General features: G+C 31.5%; 1 protein-coding gene and 2 long non-coding RNA genes across 3 annotated transcripts in view; 1 reads left to right on the top strand and 2 right to left on the bottom strand.

Annotated features, from left to right (window-relative positions):
• The window catches only part of LOC127838358 (uncharacterized), a 372,916-nt gene that overhangs the window by 78,169 nt on the left and 269,888 nt on the right, over positions 1 to 24,859 (top strand). The window lies entirely within an intron of this gene.
• On the bottom strand, positions 7,105 to 8,668 carry LOC127838371 (uncharacterized). The gene is made up of 3 exons (XR_008029791.1): positions 8,538 to 8,668; positions 8,242 to 8,346; positions 7,105 to 7,272 (listed from the first exon to the last, which is right to left on the bottom strand). It is a non-coding gene; the product is annotated as an uncharacterized LOC127838371 (long non-coding RNA).
• LOC127838368 (uncharacterized) lies at positions 14,608 to 16,704 on the bottom strand. The gene is made up of 3 exons (XR_008029787.1): positions 16,566 to 16,704; positions 15,416 to 15,541; positions 14,608 to 14,717 (listed from the first exon to the last, which is right to left on the bottom strand). It is a non-coding gene; the product is annotated as an uncharacterized LOC127838368 (long non-coding RNA).

The following is a 24,859-nucleotide window of genomic DNA, read 5'->3' as shown; positions in this document are numbered from 1 at the left end:
CTTATAATTACTACGTATAGCATGTTGGCAAAAAAATATCAATTTGACAAGTCTTGAACACACATAACGGGTATAATGTACATGCTCCGTAGATCACCTTTAAACGAGTTTATACCACATAAATATTGAATGCATGTCCGTTAATTTAGATGCAGTTGTAAGTATATAAAAAAAAATTATTATTATTATGTATGAATATCAGTTTGCCATCATTTGAAAATAACAACGTGTGACTTTATATTATACAATATTTGTGAACCATAGATGAAACACCCACGGACTTTGGTAGACGCTTTACAAGAGTATCTGTCAACCAACGAGTCAGTGTAATTACATTGTAGAATTGCTAAATATTATTGCAGACAAATGTGCCTTTCTCTTGCAAAAAGCTGTCGAGGAGAGGAAATCAGTTAAATATAGTTTGAAATCATATGCAGGATAAGACCAATTACCAGCTGACTGAATACGTACAGGTAAATCGCAACTTCTATCATCCGGAACATGAAAGCCACGTGTCCAGTGATGTGAATACTTTGAATATTTAACTGAACATTGCTTGGAGACTAGACAAACCAATCACATGAATATGGTTTGTATAAGTTTATGTACATGTTTTTAGCATTAATATTATACATAGTTTATGCGTATTGTTCATGATATCTTTAGTGTTCAGAATACATTGTATATAATACATTAAGTGCATTAAATTGTGTTTTCCGAGGTATTATGTCGTTATAGTGTTTCTGTATGTTCTTATTATTCGTTTTTATGTATGGAGTAAATTAAATATTCTTAACGTATGATTTGTAGAACGAACATTTAATATGCATATGTGAAAAAACCATTCAGTTCTTTATATACTACTTATAAATATATTGTGCGTTATATAATTATTTGAATATTATACTTAAGATTTTGAAAGTAGAATTGATAAGAGTTGTATAAATTGCAATTGCATTAAGATTTAATATTGATTATTAAATAAAAGTGTTCACTGATCTAGATGTTCATACTATTTCATCTTATAATATTTGAAACAACCATGTACATATATCTGGGTAATTAAAATTTTCTTCGATTCGATGCATAAGACATACTTTTAACATGGTTGCTATGTGTTGTCGCATTCACACCTCACCATGTTTTGAAAGTTTCCATCTCGTTACTACAAATTATTTGTACGTTCAAATACAATTTGATATTCTGATTCGATACTAAACACATTTCGTTGAAGACAAAATGGGAAAATCAGGCCAGTAAAACATTTGTCATCAAAACAGTCCGTTTGCAAACATTATGTTTATTGGACATCTTGTACGAATTATAGAACATCCAAATAAGATTTTGCTTCGAATATAAAGATTGTAAGGTACATTTGGTGTAAATGTAATAGAGTTCATTGCATATGATGACATTTACTTTTTACAACTTGTTTCATACATTTAATAATGTTCAATGATGTGTGACTGTATGACTAAGGACGCAATATACACGATTTCTTTTCTATTTGAATGATACATCAACCGGTGCAGTATCATGGTAAACCGCTTTACCAAATAAAGCCAATTATCGTGACGATAATCGAAGACACGTTTCAAAGAAATATTAAATCAACATATCAGCGTCTTATTCGATAATGGCAATATGAATGCAACACAATTCTATAAATCGTCTTTTTTCTTCAGAGAAATATAATCAATTAAAGCAATTTGCATGCAACGTTTATACATTTGCATAAGCCATTTGTATCGTTGGATTCGTTTCGATTCATTACATGCAGAAATTGTTAGAAATGACATAATAATAAAGGCAATGTAAAACAATAATGAAATAACGATTGTCCAACTAATTGTAAGATAACAGGTGTTATACTGGCGAAATCAATTTATGTATGAAACATACATATTGTTATAACGAGAAAATAAGAATATATGAGTTTTATAACAAGAACTGTAAATATTTATTTCCATTAATGTCTTCAATATATGCATGTCCATAAGTGCATCATCTATGTTTAATACTCAGTTCTGGTAATCGCCATTGGAATATCGAGTCATCTTATAGGTGTATGTTTTTCGACTGTTTTTTTTTCTGATTCTCTCAACTAAAATGCAACAATTTCTGCGGGGTAACCTACAACAAAAACGAACCCAACATCTTCCGATGGGGATTCTAACCATTGGAAACACACCAAGTCGTCTTGAGAGCGGCGAGCATTTTCTAATCCACTAAATTCTCAAGGTCCAGCCATGAGGCCTGGTTAGATATTATATATATATAGAAATATATTCATACTGCAAATTAGTTTAGCGCATATTTTTGCCTGTTGTATTATGCAAATTCTAACCAGATATAATTTATAAATAAATATGTAATGGATAACTATATAATTAACCAGGAGAGTTATTGATAAACTTCATGCATAGAAAACAGTTGTCATCAAATTATAAAAGACGTGGTTACCACCGCATACAAATTCGATAAATATTCGCAATAAATACAAACTTATAATTTATGAAAATCATAATCAAGTAGTATACATAATTAAAGTATTTCTCACCAGCAGCAACAATATGCACCAGAATATGCACCAGCGTTAAAAAGGAAATCTACATTTTTGCACTACCATCAATGTCCCTCACAACAACTTTTTGTAACACTTCGTATAAACCGAACGTTTTTATATCCCGATTTATGTTGCATTAGACAATTCTGTTACAAAACCTACAAAGAATAAAAGCTGTCGCAATCACCGTTGACAGTAAACGAATGTTTTATAAATTATGTTGTATGTCAAACTATACAGTCCTATAATTCTGGTTTGCATAACATGTTGCCGATTAGATATCATCGGTATGTTTAATGAAATCATGTGAATACACAAATTCGAAATGTTAATACTTCGAAATAAACAAATCATTTTAGCCAGCACATGTGTTTATACATTTTGTTTTTATACTCTACTTATGCAATTTATGTATATACTCTAAAAGAGTTGTCTCTGTTTTGTAAAAACACAACATTTTATTAATGTGTTATAAGTAGGGTTGTAAATAAACGTTTTTCCATAGTACGTATGTGTATAAATTATGTTTGATGTTGTAATTATATGTTTGATGTTGTAATTATATAGTTTATTTCTGCTAAAATTTCTGGTCCCCGCCATACAATCAATATACACGAGATATACAAAAGATAGTCAAAATTAAAATTAATTACGTGGAATCATCTTAGTTATGCAGAGTGATGTGTTGGCGATTACAGTAGTACAACAAACACATATTGAAATAGCGGCGATAGATGTAACGAAAATTGAGAAATAGAGCGTACGAGACTTGTATCATAAATTCTCCGACATGCTATAACCTTTTAGGAAGGAAGATTGACATTTTACACTTTGTTTGAAAGAAAATAAATTATAAGCAACGCTTTGTTATTTCAGAAGATTTATATTTTCGTGCACAAAAATCATGTTCTCAATCTTAAGATCTAGCGTTCACTGTTAAACTTTACATATTGACAATAAAGCAAACACACATTTATGTCTGGTATCGCATAATAACGTTTTACAAAAGATCACGTGTACACGTTTGAAACATTAAGTTGCTGAAAAGTTTGATTGATGAAAACTAAAACTCGGTTTACATAAAAATTACAATAATATCGGAAAATTAATCACCACATATTTGCCAATAACACACTCTGAAACCGCAATATTAATCATGTTGTCAGTTTTTGCAGACTGGCACGTTTTACGTTGTGTCGATTAAGGTATTACATAAATTAACACTCGCATATTATAAACGCTAACATAAATATATTAGATTTATAGCTTGTATAGAGACTAAACTCGCCAAGAACAAACAGTTGTTGTAATAACATGAATTAAGGCTTGTATTTGCAGTAAGTATAATGCATCCAATGTCTATTAGAGCAGGCTATTAGACAAGCAACTGAATCATGGTTTTAAACAAAAGCAAGTTTGAAATTCAGTCTTCACTTTATTCTGATAGCTATAACATGTCCGAAAAAGTTACAATGCCACTCTGATGCACTCTTTTGCATTATATCAAGACAATGTGTTGTACTAAGAAATCACTGAAATATTAAAACATCTACACATGTATACTCTATAACAAAGTTCATTAAAGCATGTGGGAAGGGATTTGTCTCACTTAATTTGAAGTTAGACAATGAGACAAATCTAACACTCACTTACAACATATCGATATGTTTATAAAACACCTATGATCAGCTTTGACGACTATTACAACACAGTAAATGCAAATGAAGTAATTTGAAGTTACTTATATAGAAAATGTTAAAAATAATAACTCAACAACAAAGTGATTGAAAAACAAATTCAAATGTTAGCGGGTTGTGGTATTTAAGAGTGGGTAGGATGTTAAACTAACATATTTTTCAAACTAATTTACTCCGGAGAATAAAGGAACTCCAGAAGATAAAAATCCGTGCTTCAAATACAGGATAACATATCATCGTGGATTTTTGTAGACAACTGATTCATAAACTGAGATTTTGTGCAAAGCAAGTTTATCGCAAGGGTTGGTGTTACGTGAATGCATTCACTACAACCAGACATTTGCCTGGGTGTGTGCTTCGACTGAGCTTAAACACTAGGCATCCACATGGCAAACACGTGATGCCCATATATCCGCAATAATCCCCCTTCAGAGAAGCGCCTGCTTCTATCGTAACTTGTGCGGAGAACGCGATTATAATCGATCTATTTATAAAGGATATGAGTATATGTCATGAGAATATATACCATATTATTATACATTGCTTTATTTAGTTTAAATAAAACACATAACTTAAAACGTATCACAAATACACTGTTGCACTTGTTGTATGCCCCTCTGTCATGACTGGTTCGCTTTGAAAACGTATTTAATGATTAGGCAAATCATACGGGTCAAAACAATACAAGCAATGTACGGTTGTCACACAAGTATATGTATATAAATATGCTTTAACCGATGAATTTAAGGCATTTTTCAAGTATTCAACATTAATCAGAGCTCGATCTCTAAAGTAATAATCTAACCATTTCTAGTTTACAGTACAGTTCATGTTTCATATATTCAGAATAATATAAAAGCGTTAAAAAAATAAGGCAGCTGAATCATTAAATGAGATTTCCTGCAAAGCAAGTTCATCGCAAGGGTTTGTGTAACGTGAATGTGATAAATGTATAAATTCTTTACAAAAGTAATACTTAAATATGATTGAGTACTAACCAGCGGCCATCACTTGCAAAAGGTTTAAAACAGCAATTATTCTCATATTATTAATTTCAACAATTCGTTTTAGCATGCGGTTGCAAATCATTTATTTAAAAAAGTAATAATAAAACATGATTAAGTACTAAACAGCGGCCACCACTCACAAATGGTTTAAAACAGGAATAATCTTTATCATATAAGATTGAACAATTTCTTTAAAAAAATATGTTATTGTGTGTGAAGTAATGTGCTTTTATCAAATCGTTGTATACACGTGTTGTTATATAAGCGATAGTTAAAATTTAGCGTTGCCACATTGGTGTTAATTACACAACTCTCGTTTCTCATGTGTTTCCTTTCTGATTTACTACTTATTAGACATTGAACATTTCACAAGCGGCGAATTGCGTAATAAATTCATAAAGTTACATGTAAAATCATGAATTTACAGCATACAATAATGATCAAAGCAGACTTTCTAGTGACGAGTGATTCAAACGAGTTCACGTGTTCTCAGAGTAAAATCTGTTATTACTACGGCTTTTTATGTATACATAATGACGTTGCGTTTCTTTTTTTTTTCATTCGTCATATATACATAATAATATATAAGCGTTGAAGACATTTAAACAGCTGTATCATAAACTGGGATATTGTGCAAAGCACGTTCATCGCAAGGGTTGGTGAAACGTGATTGTGACTAATAAATAAATCATTACAAAGGTAACAATAAAATATGATTCAGTACTAACCAGCGGCCATTACTTGCAAAGGTTTTAAAACAGCAATTATCTTCATACTTTCAGTTTAAACAATTATTTTAACATGCGTTTACAAATTAAGTATTTTCAAAAGTAAGAATAAAATATGATTTAGTACTAATCAGCGGACACCACTAGCAAAATGTTTAAAACAAGAAAAATCTTTATGATATAAATTTTAACAATACCTTTTTACAAATATGTAATTGTTCGTGAAGTAATCAAAGCGTTATATACGAAAGCTGATTTTGAAATAGCACTTGTGGTTATATAAGCGAGAGTTACAATTTAGGTTTACCAGACTGGTGCTTATGACAAAACTCTCGTTTTGCATGCGTTTCCTTTCTGACATACTTCTTATAAGGCTCTTACATTGAACATTGCACTAGCGGCGAATTTCGTAATAAATTCATATACATTTACAAAAATTAATAACAACATACAACAATGATCAAAGCAGACAATCTAGCGACGAGTGATTCTACCGAGTGCACGCATTCTCAGAGTAAAATCTATTTGTATTACGGCTTTTTATGTATACATGCTGACGTTCAATTCTTTTTTTTTCTAAAATTACCGTGTACACCCTACTTTAAACTAGACACAATAATCAGTCTGCGGAATTGCTGCTGATTTTGGAATCTATCTGTATAAAGACTTAATGTTCGATCCATGTTTGCAGTAGTTTCTTTCATGCCTGTTTGTCAGATTGTTTAAATCAAATATGTACTCGCTTCGTTTATTTTGTTAAATATATGTCATATGCACATGTTCTTGAGGTGTGCATTTTCATCGCATACAATTCTTTATTTTATCAGAATGCAAATATTCGAAGAAAGATACTGTTTGAAATGCGGTTTAATAATGTATGCACTACTATCTGGCGAAATATGATTATGTCTTAAATCATGGATGTGTTGTTGAATGGTATAACGCAATTAAAATTCGTGTTCATGGAATGCGCTTTAACAAATAGACGTTATTCAAAACAATTGTATTCATATTACATGCAACCGTCTAAATGGTAAAAATAACAATATTGTTTAATTAAGTTGTATTACCGTAGCTACACATTTTGACAGAAGGTTTACTCAGGCATGCACATTCAATTGCTAATCGTCAACGTAAGCAGTTGCATAATAGAAACACTCTATTGAAGTTCAGTCCTCATATTATTATGGTAGCCAAAACATTACAAAATATATGTCTATACCATTTGGAATCACTGTCTAAAGGTAATATCAATTAATTCCACCGAAGAAGCCCTGAAATGACAAATGGCATGTACAAATGTGAAACATATTATACAATAATATATGCATGTTAAAAGGAACCATATAGAATTGTATTATATTTAAACATGGGTATCGTTGTTTTACCAAAGGAAAACTTAACAATCGCAGTGATAAAATCTTCATGCCTGAATACAAACATGATAATAAAATAAACTCAGAAATTCAGGTGAAGCACAGTTTTAATTGCATTTAATTGTCACCCTTTACTATTTACGTCTACAATTTTAAACAAAATGAACAGTGTATCTGATGGGTATATACTTCAAGTGTCAAATGTTAGTGGCTTCTTCTTGTTTGTCTTTAAAATAACTTACATGATAAACTTATAACAGCGTTTTATTCATTTTGTTTTACTATATTGACCAAATTGCATTCATTTCGTGTATATACTAGTAATAATAATGACATAATTAAGGGAAACAAGTATTCATTAAGTTCAAAGTAACTAAGATCATGTGAAAATGCAAATGCGAACAGCTTTACTGTATTTATTTCACAGTGTATTTGTCAGTTTAATTTAGGTAATAAACTTCTTGCGTCCAATTTTCCACTGCAGATTTAAAAATACCTTGTTTACAGTTTAGAAATCTATTTCTTTCAAACAACATTTATTTCGTTGTTTCCACCATTGTCGTTACAATCCCTTAATGCACTTGATCGTGTTTTATTAACATCACAAAATGAAGATTGTGTTTACCTTTGCCGCAATCACGATAAATAAATTTGCACTAACAACATCCCTCTGCAGTTTTAGCAACACACTTATGCAAAAACAACACTATTATGTGGAAACTTCTATAGCACTTGACAATTATCCCAATAAAAGTGCTTAGGTGTTTTGCAAATGTACGATGGATGGTGTTGCATCCAGTATATCGTTTAAAAGCGTTCGATGACGTATAATATGCGACGAATAAAAAGGAAAATAGCATTAAGTACCTGTTTAAGCTGGTCATTAGTGGTTAATTAGTCAACTGTAGTAGCCTTTTCCAGTGGTGCTCTTCATATGATGATCGCGGGGTTCCCTCCAGTGCCATCGCCCGTCTAAAATTAACATCCGGTTGCGTAGATACCCAATGTAAACTTTTAAGTTAAATCGGAAACAAAATATCTGAACATTACATGGAATGGTTTATAATAAGCATGTGGTTATGGTGTAGTACAATGTAAATTGAGAGTTTAGTCTAACATACAATCCAAAACAGTCTTAAATACAATGGGAAACAACATGTTACATTGCCGAATAGTTCTCCAATACAAATGCCATTGTTGCAGGTCAGTCCGAGAGTCCAGTCGCACTGAAGCCCGAAAATTCCGCCGCAAGACTCCCCCACCCCCACAATTCCACCAGGGCCTTGAGCTGCACATAAAAAATGCAAGCATTGCCAAATAAAATATGATGTGTATGATTATTTTACCCAATAATCAGAAAACTTCATTTCCTGATCGGTTTGTTTTAATTTAACATTCACATTATTGTTAAAAGTTGTTATATGTGCGCATTTTCTACTTTAAGTTAAATGTATAACACGTTTCAATTTCTTCATGTTTCAATTTCATCAAATATTCATAACATATTCATTTAGGAATCAAAATAATTGTATGCACGTAATAACATTAGAGTAATTATCATTCAACACTAAAATAGCATAAGCAATAAAAAAATCTATATAAGAAACTCATATTATGTTTAATTTTTTGTGTTCCAATGCAATGACTTTAGTTTTAATCATGTATTTATTTTTAATGGTGTGTGATGTCCCAATGCGATGACTATGGCTTTTATCATATGTTTATTTCTATTTTGTGTTATTTGCCTGTCCTGTGTTGTATAAGCATTTATTTAAACGCTGGTCTTCGTTATAATAATTCTTCCCTGACAATAACTATAGAGTTTCACGATTCATATACTAACCTAACTTAATATAAGTCAAATATTCCATCATCTACCAGCGTGTTCTGTTTCCATTTCATACTAGTAGTCGGACAAATTTCTAATGTAAATACATATCTTCGGTCGGCTTTTGCAATCATCGTTATGCCTCAAAAATATCAGTGATGTACTGACATTAAATACAAATAAAAAATGTATCATACATTTATCAACACATGTTTTTTGTTTGTTCCGTTTTGTTCAGTTAGTTTCTTAATACTTTATATGTTTCGACAGTTTCCCTGACCTGTAGTTAATATTAACATAGGAACTGATGTCAACATTGTATATAAATATTACGCCGTTTTACGGATAAAATAGCTTACGATTTGTTGTGGTATTCAAAGAGTCATAAGCAGAAAAACATTAATAATAAATGATGGAATATTACTTTAGTTAATTAAATTAAATACTGGTCAAATTTCACCAATTATTAAACAAAAATAAACATATAATAATCAAACGAATTTTATGCACGTAATAACTTAATAGTCATTATGATTATACACTTAATAGCATAAACCAATGACAAATCTAAATTTAAAACTCAAATAATATTTTATTATATTATGTGCCAAGGCGGCGACTCTAGTTCAAATCATGTGTTGTTTAAGTTGTATTTTTTGCATCGTCCTGTTTTGTATATGCATTTATTTGATCACTGACATATTAAGCTGATTATCTCCTAACACTATTGCTAGAGTTTCACGATTAGTATGCTAAAATAATTTAATATAAGTGAACTATTCTAGCCTGTTATCATTTAACTCAAAACATAAGCTAATGTAATTGACACATTTGCATTATCACGACTAACCTGTTGCAATGATCATCATCAAAGCCAACCATATTACGCATGTGCTCATGCTACTGCTTAATGTGATTTCACACATCCATATAAACTATAAAGCTTCTTTTCATATATGCACCACAAATATGTCGTCTTGCATATGATTTAACCAATGGGAATTGTTGAAACCAAGAACTTCATAAACGCGAATGATTGATCATGCACGAACGTAAATATTATTGTGTACTGTACACACACTTTGTCAATCGATCAATCACAATTCGTGTCCTGAGTAAAATATTACAAAATAAATGTTTTACTGTAAGCGCAGCCGATTAAGTTTTAAAAATTTGATTTATCAATAGTGAGCCTACTGTGCAGTGATGTTTAAGTTTTTTTATTGGGTTGTATCGAGCAGCGTCTGATATAGATTTTATAGTTATTCATTCTACGTGAAAAATGTTGATTATTTGTTTACATGTTGCTTTTGAAATGAAACAATAATACTATTTATGGTTGACATTTAATAAATATGGTTACGTTTGTTAGTCATAGTGTTCAAATATTAACACATCAATCAAAATTTACCATATACTTAAATTATTAAAATGTCTTCATTGTATCAGTTTCGTTTACCAGAGGCTTGAATTAAGTCACACAACATATAACAAAACTTTTTTATCCATAAATTAAGGAATCGGTTTCTAACGATCTTAATAAAACATTTCTTAATTATATCTAATAAATATTATACAATTTGCAGTGATACGTTTCTTGTATGCATATTACTATGTACTCAGTGGTCTTTGCCTCGGAATATGTACGTATTGTATAAATTGTCGCTTTCGGTGACAACTGAACTTATAACAACCATATCGGTTTTCCACCCCAAATTCATATTGTACTCAAAAATCAAATACGAATAAACAAGCATCCTCTCCTAGCGTTTCTGTTTCCGTTTCATACAAAGTCGGAAAACGGTCTTATGTAAATAAACTTGTTCGGTCGGCTTTTATAATCATCGTTATGCCTCGAAACAATCAGTGATATATTGACATCAAATAAAAATCTATCATATACACCTTTTTTATTTTTCTTGTTCCGTTTTGTTTATTTTATTAACTTAATACTATATATGTTTTGACAGTTGCGTTTAACTGTAGTAAATATTAACACAGGAAATGATGTCGGCATCACACGTTAATATTGCGTCGTTTTACGGATGAAATAATTTACGATTAATTGTGGTATTCAACGAGTAATAAGCAGATATAAGTACATAATAATTGAAAATTTACTTTAGTATGGTGGTGTTGGAACGTATCAGTCTCAAGTAACGTCGCACTAATAGCCATCTGATAGCTATATCATACTGATAGCCATAAAATGCCACGCTATATGTTTCTTATACCGCTTGGAATCACTCTTTTTATTGAGGTATTATCAATCTGTTCTACAAAAGAAACCCTGAAATGATAAATGACATGTACGAATGTACAACATATTGCATAATTAGATATGCATAAAAGAAGCCTATAGAAATGTCATTTGTGTTTAAATATTTAAACATGGATATCGTTGTTTTACAAAAGAAACCTAAACAAACACAGTGATGAACCGTTATTCTTAAATTGAACGTCTGTTTGCGTATATACTCAATGGAAAGACAATGCGTATAATTTGTCACCTTTAAAGGGTAATTATTGTTTTCATTAAAAAGTATCGATTAAAAAGTTGAATCGGACACATAGTGTTTTTGAAAAGACTTCGTTTATGGTCAAGTACAATGTGCGCTGTGATATTAACCGATCAAGTCGGAACACCATTTTACATTGCTGTGTAGTTATCCTATACAAAGGCCAGAGTTGAAGGTCAGTCCGAGAACAGTCAGACTGAGTTCCGGCTATTCCGCAGCAGGACTCCCGCACACCCTCCAACCACCAGCTAGTTCTAGTCAGTTCGAGCCCTTAGGCGGAACATTAGAAATGCAGGGGTTACAAAATAAACCCGTTTAATGTTATTTACACTTTCATTTAAGTTTTGTATAATTTTTTCATAATAATCATAAACTAAGGTTTCCTAATCAGTTTGTTTTAATACAGTATCACATTAATTTTTAAAAACATATTTTGTTTGCTAGATGTATGTTTGAATGCGTATCACATGTCAAGTTCATTATAATTCTTTTTCACCGTAGTTTTATGACATATACATTTACAAAGCAGACGAGCTAAATGGCTTGATAACTTGCGAGCCGTTATCATAATACAATTAAAACACATCAAACATTATCTCATGTTAGTGGTTCATATATTTTACAAAGTGGAAACAACAAGTTATGTTTTAATTATTTTGAAGGCAGTGACTCCGCCTTTAATCGTGTGTTTATTTTGTAAGGCTGTATTATATGCATCGTCCTTTGTTGCATGTACGTTTTTTTGGACAAAGGCCCTCAATAAAAAAATTATTTCCAGATAATATTACTGGAGTTGCACGATTCATATACCAAGGGGATTTAAATGTAATAAATATTTCTTAAAATTCATCATGTTGCAACATACTAAACATATGTAATAAACAATTAACCCATTAACATATCACGCCTTATTTTTTTAAAATGTCATCAAGTCAACCACATCACAAATTTGCACATTACTGCTAAATGTTATTTCACACATTAACAAACGCAATAAGCTTCTGTTTAAATATAAACCGCATCGTCCAACATATGATGTGATGCGTAAACGCGAGAGATGAATCCGACATAAACATGAATGCTCTTGTTTACTGTGCACGCGCATTGTCGATGAATCAAAATCATGTCTGCAGACGAAAAACAGGTTGTCAGTCAGAACAACCGAAATGTTTCAAACCATCTCGCTTATCGATAGCGAGCCTTTTGGTGCTGATGTGTAAGTGTTTAATGATTCTATTATCTGATTTACCGAGAATTGCTTGATATTTATTGTAAAGGTATTCATTCATCGGAAAACATTTTGATTAATTAGTCCAACATATTTTATAAAACACGTTAACATTTAGTGAGATAACAAACATCAGTCAACACCATAGTGTTAATCATAGCATTTCATATTCACAAAGCAATTGGTATCTCACCAGATACTTATATACATACCATGCGTTCATATTAAAACTCCCTGCCCCATTTCGGCGATGATTGTTTACTGACCGGAAACAGTTTACAATTCAGCCGCAATATAAATATAACACATTGTCAAATCATGTTTTATAAAAAATTAACAAACACGTGGAATTATCTTGATTTTTGTTTTATTTAACTCAGTGTCCTTATTATTTTAACTCAAGCTCACGTGACCTAGTTTCAGACTCGGTCAAGTATTATTATAATGCAATGTTCTTTCATCACGATTGCAAAACAAAATGTAGCATCTAGTGTGTGAACACGGTAATTGATGACGACGCACCACGCATAACGTCCTATGAACGACAAAAGAAAACGATTAAGAAAGGCAATCACAAACGCTCACCATAAGCATGTGTTCTAAGGTGAGCTTCAAACTTGTGCTCGTATAAATGCACATCCATTGCTCAGAATATAAGACTTACAGCCTCTAGCCAAGCAGAATCGAACTATAAAACGAACAAACACATAATATACAACCATTAAGGAACTTAATAAAACAATATATTTTATTTCGTTTTCGAATTCTGAAACGACGCTTAGCGTTTACAAAATCGGCCATATACCTGATCATTTAAAATAAAATTAACAACTTTTGCACTTTACCTGTACCGCGTAATTAAAACTCTATCATTTATTTTAACTAAGGTATGTTTTATTCGATCATTGAAATGTATACATGATGTGTTTGTATTTTCTTTAACTATAATTTACCATCTCCTTTTTACAAGGCACAATCGTCCGGTCTGCCCAAATTGTTGCTATCTGGAAATTCTCCGTATAATTCGAAACTTTCAATCACTGCTTGAAGTGTCATGTCTATTTGTTAGTGTATGTTTTCATGTATGCACTCGTTTCGTTTACAATCTTACATTTATTTTATATGTTCATGTCCCTTAAGCGCGCATTTTCGCCACATACACTAATTTATTCGTTCTAAGAATGCGGATATTCGACGCAACAGATCCTGTTCAATGTGTTTTAATTATGCATATACACATTTTCTGGCGAAATATAATTACGTTTTACAGAAGGTCGCATGAGGAAACAGCACTTTATATAACATGCTTATTACTGTCAACTCAAATTTGGTATTAAATGACATTTTACAAGAATACATGTTAATAATGTTGTAATGGAACAACACAAAAAACCAATAAGTGTTGTGTGTTTGGATGGTATAACGTAATGAAAAGTATTGGTAATGGAATACGCTTAAACAATAGACGTTATTTTATAAGCAATTTGGTTCCTAACACGTTCACACGTCAAATTGGTACATTCAACAGTATTGTTTCAATACCTTTTATTACCGTTAAGACATGCATTATTTGACGTTTTAATGACGCATGAATAAGTAATTGCTAAACGTCGACGTCAGAAGATGAATACTGGTTTTAATGAAAAACAAGTATGAAGTTGAGTCTTTATTTTATTCTGATAGCCATAACATGCAAAAATATGTTTCTTTGCCACTTGGAATCACTGTCTTGCTCTCAGTATTATCAAATGGTTTCACCCAGAAAACCCTGAAGTGATAAAAGGAAATGTGGAAAAATTATACACGAAAATATATATGCCAAATCAAGAATATAGAAAAGCACATTGTGTTACACAAAGTAATAATGGATATCGTTACTTTAACCAACGACAGATTGAAAAACATAGTAATGACATCTTCATTCCTGAATGTTAACATAAGGTTTAAATACAATATGTGTTTCTGTTACACCGCAGCTTTTCAAAGGCAACTAACAGTTACTTCTAAATGTTTTAGTTTCTGGACCAAATAAAAGCAAAGTGTTAATTAAATTGCATTTTATTTACACGCTTGATCTACATGATGATCCAAACACAAGGGAGAGAAGAACAAAAAACTGAATTGACTGTCGCGCTTTAAGGGAATTGAACATATTATCTGATTGGTATTAATTTCAACCCTCATTGTATAATTTGTACAATGCTCCTGTTTCTTGTTTATAACAAAGCATTTAATACAATTCTATTTTACGCATTTTTGTTGTACGCTTATAACTTAAATTGTATTTATTTTCTGTATATACTTTTAATAACACAATATGGAGTTGACAGCCCTCGCAAGTACATCCCGATGGGGGCACAGCATTCTTACACTCTTTCCTCGAGTCAGTTTACCCATAGAAATTGTTACCAGTGAATGGATCGAGATATTAAACGAAAACCTCATCATTTCAATAACTATTTTTACCATTACGACGCCGACAAATGCCCGCTGATCCCAAGCTGTAATCACAGAACAGGCCTGCCCGACACTGAACTCCTGCAAATCCACTGCACATCGACCCCTCTCCGGCGGTTTGCGCTTCTATAGTGCCTTTAAGAAAAAACCTTTTCATTACCTTATTATTATATAACTATATATTTGCGTCTAATGGTTAGATATAGATGCAGATAGTATATTGATAAATTTATAATGGAATACAGCCCGTTGTTACATACAAAATAATATAAAATTAACACACCCATAGCACTGCGAAAGTGTACATTACCCAATATTTATAATTTGTTATTAGTCCAGTACAGATTTAACGCGTCCATTGTAAGAAATATTTTCCTATTTTGAATGCGATTTTACAGAATCACGCAAGTGTAAACAGTAAATTACAATTCATATTTTTCAAAAGAATGATACAATGTATTCAAACAAATCGGTAATAATATAATGTGTTTGTCATTAGATTCTATTTTTATCATGATATTAGGACGCTTGTTTTGTTAAAAAAAAGTGTTAATCTGTAACATATAGTTGTGTTTAAGTCAAGATAACCAAATAATTAAAATCGATGTTTTATTTCGTTAGATATTGTCAATGAGCTCTTCTCGTTTCATTTTTTTTTCAAACATTTAAACATGAAAATAAGACTTGTTTTGAAAATGTGTACAGATAAGTTACATAATTAATCATTGTTGAGAGTCCAACTATAATATTTACATAATAATCTGTTAAAAACGGTCTAACTTTGTGTATATTGATAAATGTTACAATTTGGTTAATTAATGTTACGGCAATAACTAAAATAAATAAGTTTAAGCCATAAAGAGATATTTTTTACTTTGGAGGTCGCAGTATTTGAACATATATATTGGCAGTTAATTAGCATCGGAATCATACTTGCAATAGCTGGTTAATAAATAGACATAAATGAAAATCAACAACAGCATAAACTGAGTTTAAACCCATACATTAGCTTGTCATACAACTTTTCAACATATACTAGGTCAACAGCGCAAAACAAATTAACGACAAAAAATCGAGTAAAATTTAAAATGACTACCATTCTAATTTCTAGTAAAGTATTAACACAATTTACAATTAATGTTCACGATTTAATACTCACCAGCGGCAACTATCAGCACAAGTGTTAAAACAACAACAATCTTCATGATGGCGATTTTGCAACTATGTGTCACAACTGTGTATTGCACGGTAAAGAAATATGCATCGAAAAACGTTTATGTACGCAGGGCCGTTTTGCAATAGCACATGCGGTAACGAAATTATGACGTTTAGTTTCAAAATATGCATTTTGACATTTCCGAAAATTCCCCTTGGTGTTTATACAATTGAAACACTGTCCATAAATTCCCCTTTTAATTTGTTGTTTTTGTCAAAATGAATTACTTTCAACAGCGGCTGTTGCAATATTAAAATTTACGGATATTTATTCTCAAATCCATGAATAAGTATATTTGTTTATATTACATACAAAATTATTGTCTTGTTGATCTACATCAGAAGACCTAATTTTGAGCACATATTTACTCTGGACACTCTATATCGATTTGTGCTTAGAAAAGACAATTATCGTCGTGGCTGAATAATGTATCATTGTTTTCAATCGTTTTCAATTATTGGTGCTCATGTTGTTCTACCGATCCTTAAATAGGTAGAGTTATTTTGATAGGTAGATTTATTTCAGTATAATGATACAACAGGATAAAACATATCTACATACATTATAAAACAGTAAAACAATAAACATGTATAAAAATGAAACAATGTCTCTAGCATCATACCAAGGATTACACAAAAAGATAACTTAATCTCTTATTTCCATTTTGGTCCTTGGATATTGATGGTCGTAACATAGAGACGCATGAGAGGAATATCAAATATTTGAGTTATGAAAGACATTTATTTGCATAAAAAAGTAGACATATTTCAATGTGGATCACTTAAAAACGAACTATATTGATCTAAAAGTATGATAACATATTAAGAAGATGAGTTTTAACTGACAACTTAAAATTAGATAAACTTGTAATATTCCCCAGATAAAGTTGTACACAAGGCCACAACAAATTGATTTGTTGGTGTACGGATTCAAAAAAAAAGTTGAAGAGGCGAGCGATTTTTTTTTTAAACAGGTAAATTTTCGAGCGAGCGAAGAGCGAAGAATACAACAAAAATCACATTTTGATAGAAAAGTATTGCATTAACAAGAGATACGGGTTTAAACAGCTATTGTTTACATTCAAATCAATTCTTATACAAAGAAAAGAATCTTTGTACAAACAAGCAATAATATATCTATGAGTTACATACTTTTCAAAGAAAAATGCACTAAAATTAGGTTTCAACACTTAAACTTTAAAATGTAGAACACAAGTCTAAAGCTAGTGTTTTCATAACAGGAATAGCATTACTTGTAAGTTTTAATTAGACATCTAATGCAATTTGTAAGATACTGTTAATATTTTTATATTGAATAATTCTTCCATGAACATTCTGCGCTGTTATATGAATTTGCAGCCGTTAAAGCTTCCGATATGATTTCATGTCGGAACGATGCTACAGCAAATTGCAGTTAAACGATATGAGGTCGATGTTGCATATGACCTTTGTCCACGAAATACAACCATATCATTGAAGTGAGGGACACATGTACACCTACTGCTGCTTATATTTGTTCAAAGTTTTAAACAGTGAAAGCTGTGAAAAGTAATACCATGCTGCAAGCTGTGAAAAGGTATGCCATGTTGAATTAGCACTTGAAGAGGGACAATCATCAAAATGATAATGACATACAGTCGGAAAAAGACCATGCATATAATCCATTGTCGATAACTTATTTTAAAAGGGGCATATCGATGGCTAGTACGGTATTGTATTTTTCTTATATAAATGTATACATTAAAAAGAACTGTTTTTAATGTTTCTTAAATACACGAACCTAGCTGTGAAACATGTTCCGTCAACCATGTATTTTAATACTTCTAAAACAGTGTCCCTGTGACTCTTTTAGAACCAGCCTTTAATGAATTATTTTTTTTCCTTATTTTATATTTCCTTATTACATATATCTATGAAACATTAATTATTCTGATCTAAAATAAAAACAAAAGTGTGAAAATTATATATAGATAAAACGTAAAATAAAAAATCCTTTTGCGCAAACTGAGGGATCGTAAACACTTTCTCAATTAAAACGGACTATTGTTGATGATTAAAGGATTGTTTTCAATTACATTAAAACAGTGGGGAATTTATGGAAATGTGTACCGGATTTTGTGAGAAAGAGTGATCTTGATTATTGTTTCCAACGTCGAACTGTGCATTTTGAAATATTACTTAAGTAATTTCCCTTAATGTTGCAACCACAAACGTTATTTCAAAATGACATTAAGTATTTAAAGCATGTTTCATCGCACACAGTTAAATTGTTATGAACAGAAATTAGTTAAATTATGATTATGAAGATTGTTGCAGTGTTAACCCTTATGTTGATAGTTGCCACTGGTGAGTATCGTATCATGATTTAAATGACTTTTTATAAAAAATACAGTCATTGCATTCGTATTAGAAATCGACATTTAGGCATAAGAAGAAAACCACTTAAATATTAGGGCAATCTAATTTGAATTAATTAATCGAGTTTGTTTTCCAAACGCAACCATTCATAACGGGGTCATAATAAGTTTGTTAACTTGCTTAACTTGTATATTAATCAAGTACATACTTGACATTTATAGAGTTATATGTTTTAATTTTACGACAAATATTGACATATATATTTTAGTATCTGATTTTTTTTTACTGTAATCAATATTAATTGCATTTACTTAAGTAGCTGCATTTCCACCCTGTTCAAAACAGCAAAAACATGCAGTACAATGACGTCATTTTGTTAATCTGCGTGTTGTCTATTTTTGAATTTATGAATGAATTTTTTCTGAGAATGATGGAGTAAAATTAGAGTTATAGATCAGTGTTAAATACAAATAAGGTATTTGCTCGCCAAAGCTCGTGCTTCGGGGTTTCGAAGTCTCACTAAATGAACGGTATTAAACACTTACCATGTATGTTCTTTATATAGAACAGCATCGATCGAAAGAAAGACAGTTTACTTATTGGTTTTGCGCAAGCGCTAAACACTTAAAGCAGTGTTCATATGTAATACATTTTATGCAGAAAATTTACACACACATGCTAGTTATACAATAACAGTCATTTTCGTTACAGGTACTATAGAAGCGAGAACTGCCGGGGAGGGGGAGATATGCGGTGGATTCGCAGCCGTCCGATGCCGATCAGGCTTGTGGTGTGATTACAGTTTAGGGACAGCCGGTAGATGTCGCAGCCGTCCTGGTATGTTAGTATTGCATGTATTGAACGGTATCTCTTCAAAACGTTTAACGTTTACGCTGACAAAGCAACATTTTTTAATAAAATAAATAAATAAAAAAACATCATTCGTCAAGTTTTTTTGTTAAATTCTTTGAAACTAGATATATGTTTATTTGATAAATATATATATATATATATATATACATATATAAATAAATAAATAAATAATTAAATAAATAAATAAATAAATAAATAAATAACTATATATATATATATATGTGTGTGTGTGTATATATGTGTGTATATGTATTTATATATTTCTATTTAAATATAAATGTAAACAAATAAATATGTATATGTATAAATATAAATAAATAAATAAATATATAGTAAGTGTTTATAAAAAATGTGGTTTAATGCCGTTTTGTTTTTCATTTATTGAATATTTTTGGTACACGTTTTTTTTCATTTTCATCGAAGCAATCTTCAAGGAAAGTATGCTGTGGATTAAAATTATGGTCGAGTCCCTGGTAAAGAAATTTCAATTTGACCATTTAGTATATAACAATAGATCATAATAACAATATAATTGTATTTTGTCATTAAACATTCAAAGGTGCATTTGATTTATAATTTCAGGGTTATTTGGGCGGAAATAATGGCCATAACACCTTCTTCCTTCAGCAAGACAGCGATTCAAAGCGGCAATGCAACACATTGTGGAATGTTAGTGTTATAGTAATAAAATGAAGACTAAACTAAGAAAATAAACCTGTTTTTATTAACTTGCTTTCTTTGACCCTTTCTTATATAGTTTGCATGTATAGCGTAATATTCTACAAATATGTATCGTTATAAAAGGTATTTCAACAATTATGCTGTTTAGCCCAACGTGCCCTGAATCTCTGTAATAAAGTTTTTCAAAACGTCTATTTTTCAGGGGCATGCCATGTGTTTTAGTTATAGAGAATACTATGTTAGTATGTTCTTGAATTTATTAGAGGAGTTGAAAAAAAGTTTCCATTGCGAGACTTGCCGAGCCAAGTAATAATTTCAAGTTCACAATCACACAAAATAGTATAACATTTATCCTACAACATGTTTTATATTAAATGTGTTCCTGTTGAAATCAAAATAGTAATATGTCATTGCTAAAATTAACAGCAAAAACAGATTAAATTACCGAATCTAAACTTGCATAGTAATATTAAAGTTGTTTGTGATCTTTCCCGTTTACTGCATTCGAAATAGCCCTTTAGAATTCCATGCAAAATCAGAGTAAATATTGCTGTGTGCCTCACTTAAAACTAAATTAGCGTTCCAAATGTTACACACTCATGTAGAACACAAACAGTTCTTGTCTCACCAGTGCAAAATACACAAACCAAAAAATGGCTGCCATTTTGAACATGCAAAATGTATACCCCTGCGTCATGCATAATTCAGCATATATCCCCGTCGATATTTTTTAATGTTAGTCTATTAACACGTTTTTCTAACTGGCATAAACAAGTAAAACATAAAGGAGTTCTTGTTCTACTCAGCAAATTGTGCATTAACCATGTATATTTTCGTCAACTTCAAGTTTTGTTTGCTTTCTTGACGAGTTGAAATTCTGCACATGAAAGAAAATATACATTTCTTCATCGTCAGCCATCTTTTCTATTTTAAAGCACTTGGTGTAAGCAGGCATTCTTTGTGGACATTCTTTGATCGAATTACAATGGAACGACATATTCATCACAGAAATTACACTTTTGATTCATCTTCGATTTCCTTCGAAAAGTTAAACTTAAAGAACAATTTCCTGACACTTTTCTTAAGCCGTCAACAAAACATCACGTTAATCGAGTACATTCGATATCTTAAAGAAATAGAAAATGCAGCTTCACCGGTTTCATTCGAGTAATATATTCCAACACTGTTATTCATATTGTATTTTAATAATCCATCGTAATCACACCGAGTCGGTAAATTAAAAAAAAAACGACTGCAGACATCAGCGTCATTAACCTGAATGGCGCGATAAAGTGATTTCGTCACCTTTGTAGTAAAATAAGATATTTTCAAACAGTTTCGTAATGGTGCAAGCTCTTTAGCGTAGCGGTAAGAGTGTCTGATTACCACGCGGGAGAGTCTGATTCAATAAAAATGTAAATGTGAATGTATTTTATTTGATTTAACGCCTATATCTATACACAAGTGCATAATCAGTGGCGTTTTACAACACGTTGAAAACCATCATAAACACGTATAGAGCATAAAATAACAATCACTTTACAAATTAAAAATCGCAATAATCAAGCATTTGAAAGATAAACATATAAAACAACAAGAGTATGATTAAGATATATAAATCATTCGTTCAATAAATGAAAATGTGAAAAGGTAAAATAATATAAATTAATACTATATAAAATAACATTAATATTTGACTAAAACACGAAAAAAAATAAAAGTATGTTTATGTGGTAGTGAACATAATCATGCATGCATACTCAAAGTGAGTAATGCGAAGGTTACGGAAACATTGAGTAACAATCACTAAAATAATATGTTTTAAGATTCAACTTAAATGTGTTAATATTGTCAGATGTATGAATATACGGAGATAAATCGTTCTACAACTTTGGACCAAAGGTAGAGAAACTTCTGTCATAAAATGTATTTCGTTTGTTGAACGGGACTACATAACACCCATCCAGTATGTGAGCGGACCTCATTCCTTTGCGACTGGGTGCATACGGTGTCAGGAGTTCTTTTAAGTACTGTGGTGCTCTTGAAGGATGACAATTATACATATGACACACAAATATGAAATTAATTCTATTTTTAGTCGGTAGCCAGTGCAAGGAAAATAACGCCTGTTTGGCACTGTCGAATTTCCTCCGTTGTAGGACCATCTTTGCACACATATTTTGAATACGTTGTAACTGTGTAAGTTCATGATCTGCAATACCATATAGAATAGCATTTTAGTAGGCCAGATGCGAAATGACAAGTGAAACAACTAAGATTTAAGCAGCTTGCTTGGTGAGATATTGACGAATTAGTTTAATGCGAAAAATTTAACATGGCGGTTTTACATACGTGGAACATGTTCCTTTAAAATTAAGTGTTTCATCTAAGAATGCACCTAAGTATCTAATACAAGGAACTTTATTTACCGTGTCACCAGAAATATCTTTGGTTTATGTTGTACATTTGTTGAACTGTTTCCTGCTTCAAAACATTATAAACTCGTTTTAAGACGTATTTATGTTAAATCTGTTTTTGTTCAGCCAGTCATTAATCACTATTGCCGAGTGTTCGACTTATCGGATCGCATCAGATTCATATGAACTAGAAGGGCGAAAATATTTGCTAGCGATATGATCGTCTGCGAAACCATATAAAGCTATGGGCGTGGGGATAACACCTAACAACATGCCGGCGTAAGCGAGGTACATCCATGGGCCAAGACAACTTCCTTGAAGAGCACGACAATCTAGAGCGCGGCATGACGACAGCGTACCGTTGATGTTCACTCTACAGCCTCGCGGTCTTAGGTACGAGCCCACCCAGTCAAGGGCTGTACCTGAAACACCGTTCTGGCAACGCAGGACCTCCAGAGGTACATCTTAGTCCACAGTATTGAACGCGGCACTCAGGTCGACGGCTATGAGAGCCGTCACTTCATGTCGTTCTATTAATGCTGACATGTCATTTACGACCCGCATTTATGAGGATTACAGTTCAATCCCTCGTTAGATAATTTTGTTCTTAAACTAAATAAATTTAAAAGAAACACTGCATTGGAATAATAACTTACGGCGTTTATTTATTTAGTTTTATTACGGTATATTGATTTAAAAAGTAAAAATTCAATTCATTTATAAATACACATTTAAGAACAAGTGAACGAAAAGTGAAAATCAAACAAAAGTAGTCCCATTGCAAGTGTTGTATAAAGCAAGGTGTTGAAGTAACCTTATCTTTCGTCAACGGGTCTTAATTTGTTATATAAAAGCATTTGGCTGTAGGATAAATGGTATAATTCAACCGCAAAACGTACTCCCCGTCCCCTCCGAAAAAACACAACAGCTCAAAACTTTGGCAATTTGTATGCTGTGGTTTTGTAGTTTCTGATGCGAAAAAGGCAATGGTGTTGAAATTGATGTTCCAATAAGTTTGCAAATATCTTTTAGAACCCAGATAATCTAAGACGATTTGTCATGTATTGCAATATTTTACAATGTGTTGTATTTCATTTGTTTTCGAACTCTCACAGCTACATGTGACCTGTTGAAAAACGTTACTATGACGTCATAAAAGTGTTTTTGTTGAATTATGTAGTCAGAAATGTGTCTGTGTTGAATGTATTGTGTTCTTTTTTAATATTCTCAGCTATGCATTGTTCGGTAGTTGTTTTTTTTATTGATAACACGCTTTATGTGCACCATGAACTTATTGAAACTTTTCCTTCATCATGTATATATTGAACACAATCACTGTTTTGTTTCTTTCAACCGATGTGGACTGTGAATTTTCCAATTATACTTAAAATTACCTAGGTCGTGGGTCATTTTGCAAATATTAAACATATATGATTAAAATTTGAAAACATATATGATGTTGACAGGAAATAAAGTGGACTTCAGGCGTTGAAATTAGTTTTCATATTACTTTGTTTAGGTCTTTACTACGTAAATCAGTGTGTATATCATGTTAAAGTAATTTCTACCTCGATGATGGGCCATGAGTGTCAGTATTCCTATATTTTGCACTTGAAGATCGTAACTGGTGATAAAATACGTTATATGATAACACGTACATTAAATAAATGAGGTTGTATTAAGCGGTTATTTAATTGATTATAACAAAATATAAGAAACAAACATGCATAAATCATCTACAAGATGGGGTCGAACTTACAACTGACGGTTCATTCAACGAAATAACGATTGACAACAATTTAACAATCTGGACCTTGTTTTTTCTTCGTAAGAAATAGAGTGTACACTATCAAAATAATAACCACGTCAAAATGTAAACATGTAAACGGTATCACGAATAAAACTCAAT

This window comes from Dreissena polymorpha, chromosome 7 (assembly GCF_020536995.1).
Source record: "Dreissena polymorpha isolate Duluth1 chromosome 7, UMN_Dpol_1.0, whole genome shotgun sequence".
Taxonomy (NCBI): Eukaryota; Metazoa; Mollusca; class Bivalvia; order Myida; family Dreissenidae; genus Dreissena; species Dreissena polymorpha.
The sequence above is the reverse complement of the archived record's forward strand: the minus strand, read 5'-3'. Positions and strand labels throughout refer to the sequence as shown.